This window comes from Schistocerca serialis, chromosome 2 (genome assembly GCF_023864345.2).
Source record: "Schistocerca serialis cubense isolate TAMUIC-IGC-003099 chromosome 2, iqSchSeri2.2, whole genome shotgun sequence".
NCBI lineage: Eukaryota > Metazoa > Arthropoda > Insecta > Orthoptera > Acrididae > Schistocerca > Schistocerca serialis.
In genome coordinates, this window is record NC_064639.1 from 392,603,378 (window position 1) to 392,607,752 (window position 4,375).

Here is a 4,375-nt window from a genome sequence, read left to right on the forward strand (position 1 = left end):
CTGAACAACCTGTTGTACTAAGCTGTTCGTTTCTGTGTTTGATTGACTGGGTCATTATTGATGTATTTTAGATGCATCTTGTGGTTCTGCCGAGTGAGTTCTCTTGTAATAAGTGTTCATAAGTAATGTTTTAAGACGTTCCTTCAAAGCGGTCTTAATAATTAACAGTCAGTTTAACTTTTAAAATATTAACAGCCAGCTGTCACCAGGGCTTTAGTCAAAATAAAATTGTCATAAGGGACGGGTTGGCATCCAGTCGCACCTTGGTTGCCGATTGGAATTAAGAGGTTGGTTGCTTTAAAGTCATATTGTTTGGTAATCTGTTTAACCTTTATTCACACGTGGGCGTCTTAGCCCCGAACCTTTCGGCATACAGCTTCCAAATTAAAAGTTAAGTCATCTGTTTTGAGTAACTGAATCACTCTTGTCATCAATGCTGCTATATAGTTTTCATTTGTTGCAGAAGGGCGTTTAATAAGACAGACTGTGTCCAGCTCGTTAGTAAACACCGCTGTTTCCCCCGATAACGGCGGGCTGGAGGTATGGCCGTCTTGTAATCATTCTCATACTGTTTACTGTTTTGCAATACAATGCTTCAGATTTCTTTTGCAAAGATTAAAAGCTTATTGAACTTTAGGTTTAAGACCGAAAGATGTTTGCAGATTTTTTCAATTTTTTATAGTAAATTTTATGGTTAAATGCTTCGATTATCTGTAAAACACAGTTTATATATTGTTAAATGAACAGGTTGTGTGAAAAGAAAGTTATATTGCGGAGTCCTCCCTTCCACGTTTTCCTTAATTTCCGTAAGTACCACGTATCACGAAGTACATCATGATGTCAAGCTAAATCTGTAATAAGGATTAAAAAGGATTGTATATATCCTAGAATTAAATTTTTCTGAAGACATTTAAGTCTGATCTTTATCTATGATAACGATGGAAGCCGAATAAATGAATTAAAATTTGTGCCATAACCCAGGTCTGCTTGCTTACTAGGCAGGAACGCTGACTAGTACACTACCGCAGCACCGTGGCTAACGTTCCTACCCAACTCCAATTCATCGATGACACAAACTTCAGTTCATGTCCGCAGCTTATTTTCGCCCTAAATCGTCACTGTTGCCAGGTCTCTCCAGCATTGGAATAACGGTGGTGGTGGTGGTTAGTGTTTAACGTCCCGTCGACAACGAGGTCATTAGAGACGGAGCGCAAGCTCGGGTTAGGGAAGGAGTGGGAAGGAAATCGGCCGTGCCCTTTCAAAGGAACCATCCTGGTATTTGCCTGAAACGATTTAGGAAAATCACGGAAAACCTAAATCAGGATGGCCGGAGACGGGATTGAACCGTCGTCCTCCCGAATGCGAGTCCAGTGTGCTAACCACTGCGCCACCTCGCCCGGTGGGAGTAACGCCCCAGTGTTGGACGTAATGGTAAAGTCCTGTACCTCAAGTGATCATATAGATCTTATAATTAAATTTTTCTCGAGACATTTAAGTCTCATCTTTATCTACCATAATGATGGTAGAAGAATAAATGAATTAAAATTTGTACCACGGCTGGAACCTGAACCGCGGTCTTCTTTACCACTAGGCGCGGGAGCTGATCATTACACCACCGCAAAAACTGGCTAACATTGTGGTACCGACTACCCAAGCTATTGTCCTCCCTCCACAAACTTCACATCTTTATTTTAGCCATAAAATTAATCATTAAAAAGAAAGTTACGATTATAAAAAGAGAAATATGCGCACACTTATTGTTTAGCTCTTACTAAGTCACTGCTGATCTACACATCTCCTCATTTATGTGACGTATTATGCTATAAAAAGGTAACTAAAGCGAATTAAACATGAGAAACGTTACATTAAATCCGCGACATTTTTCACAGTAACTGAAATACGCCAACAGACCGAATCCGCGTCAAAAAACTGAAAGATATTGTAATTTCGTTGAAATACGCTCTGCCTCAAGAACTAGCAAATGAAAACATTGCGCTTTTTGCTTCGTATTACCGCTTTCGTCTCTTCTTTTCTCTGTAGAACATATAACACTGCAACTGGATTTACGTAGCTTGTGCAATCAAATACCAAATTTGGTTTATTACTTACTAAGCACCAACAGAACAAATAGTCCTGTCACGGAAAAGCCACGTGTAACGCTTCCGTGCGCTGCTGCTATACCATAATCTCAAAGCTGGAGGCAGTTTCTATAATGAAATTATTTTTGCTGAAGCAATTATAGTATAAAGAAGCAGAGCAGTGTTATCCTCTGAGAGAAATTTTGTTATGTTGACCGTGTTGTACCTAACAGAGGTGGCTTATCGGAAGTGAAAGTCTAAATTACGTAAATATTTAAACAGTAACAAACTGTGTTTTACGAAAAAAAATTTTTTTTAAATCGTTCAAATGGCTCTGATCTCTATGGGGTGTAACGTCTGAGATCATCAGTCCCATAGAACTTAGAACCGTAGCGGTCACGCGGTTCCAAAGTGAAGCGCCTAGAACCGCACGGCCACACCAGCCGGCAATGTTTTACCTATCTACACTGTTCAAAGAATAAAGAAAACGGTCGCCAGCCTAATTAGGCAAGAGAATGAGTAACATTATTATTGAAGAACTGAAAATAAGTAACTTCAGTGTGCAAGCACAGCCTATACTTCTGACACTCGCGAGTGAAATGAACTCTGACACCTGCATATGTTCACGGTAAGGTTGGGTCTGACAGAGCAGAACAAATTATTTGCATAAATATAACAGAAAACCATACACACTATTACTTTCAGGGCTTATTAAAACTGAATGGTCTTGATAACATTACTATTAATATTCGCTGTAGAATCGTAAATTGGACATAGATTCCGTATTACATTTCAAACATTTTCCTATCTGAGAAAAAATTGTAAATGTAGTTCACTGAATTATTATGAACTGGTCATCGGTTAAGTCTCTTTCAGCTGAATACTTTTCTATGTAGAATGAAAGTTAAATGTACTTCACTAACAAACAATTTCTCACTGAATTTAGAATAAAAAGAGTTACTGTTTTCATAGATAGTGGTCTTTCTATTAATTGTTATTTATCATGAGCATAGAGGATAAACTGTGGATCCTATTACACTATTAATATGCACATTCAATACACAAGAGGAACCCAATATTGTACAGAATTTGACTTGGAATAGGAAGAGTAATTAAAACTTTCTGTAATTAAGTAACTTTGTGCATTTGAACTACTTTCAAAGGAGGGGGCCCTTAATCTTGACCACTGTAGCAGAGCAAACTAAGCACACTTTCAATACACTAGAGAAACAAGTTCTTAGCAAGCAATGTGGTGGCGACTGCATGTTGGTAGGTGGATTTGCAGGTAGAATTGCTGGACTCTGTCATTTCTTGGTGGCGATGATAGATACCAATTTCAGAATAGTTCCAGCTCTTTATCCATCCAACCGAGGCACTGGAAAGCGTCAGGAAAATCCTCTCTCGGTACCAGCACAATACATAACTTCAACATAAGTAATGGCTCTGAGCACTATGGGACTCAACTGCTGTGGTCATAAGTCCCCTAGAACTTAGAACTACTTAAACCTATCTAACCTAAGGACATCACACACATCCATGCCCAAGGCAGGATTCGAACCTGCGACCGTAGCAGTCGCCCGGTTCCGGACTGCGCGCCTAGAACCGCTAGACCACCGCGGCCGGCCCCTAAGTGAAGGTCAGCAGTTTACACAACAGCAAACAAACATTTTAAATAAAACAGAACATTTGCATATATTGATAGTTCTACACAAAATTATTTAAATAAAGTTACTTAATTTTAAAGATAACCAAAGAGATTATATGAGGAAGACAAAAGATCATTTGCTCAAGTTGTGCATATTACAGAGATTACACTTCATTACAGTATCGAATTAACCGTACACTAATTAAAGAAGTTTAATGATGGGATGTTGAACGAAATAGAAAGCTAAATGAATCAACTAAGAGTATGTAGTGTGTAAGCTTCGGTGTTACAAACACTCTGATCATCTACTGTAACAGAGCACGTCAAGGAGTCACGAGTTGAGCAGTGTAGTCGTGGTATCCTGAGAGCTGTCATAAAAATGCCATTCGCGGGCGTGCGTGGAACAACAGCGACTGTGACGTCAGACGGTTGTCAATAACTGTATCACCATATCCGGCAGGAGTCTACTTCCGTCCGTCGTGTTACCAGCCGTTTGTGCGCTGATGAAAATAGGATTGGCTCTCATTTGGGGAATTCCGACAGCGGGCTGGTAGGCCAGCGGGTAGCAGGGCGGCGCCGGCCTGGGCCGGGCTTTGTGCGTGCCGTGCGTGGCGGCCGTAATTGCATTTCATTAATACTGCAGGTGGCGGCG

At 40.2% G+C, this 4,375-nt stretch overlaps 1 non-coding gene across 1 annotated transcript; it reads right to left on the reverse strand.

Moving 5' to 3' along the window:
• Positions 1-1,324: 1,324 nt before the first annotated feature.
• Trnaa-cgc (transfer RNA alanine (anticodon CGC)) lies at positions 1,325-1,397 on the reverse strand. Its single transcript has one exon. It is a non-coding gene; the product is annotated as a tRNA-Ala (tRNA).
• Between the last annotated feature and the right edge of the window lie 2,978 nt (positions 1,398-4,375).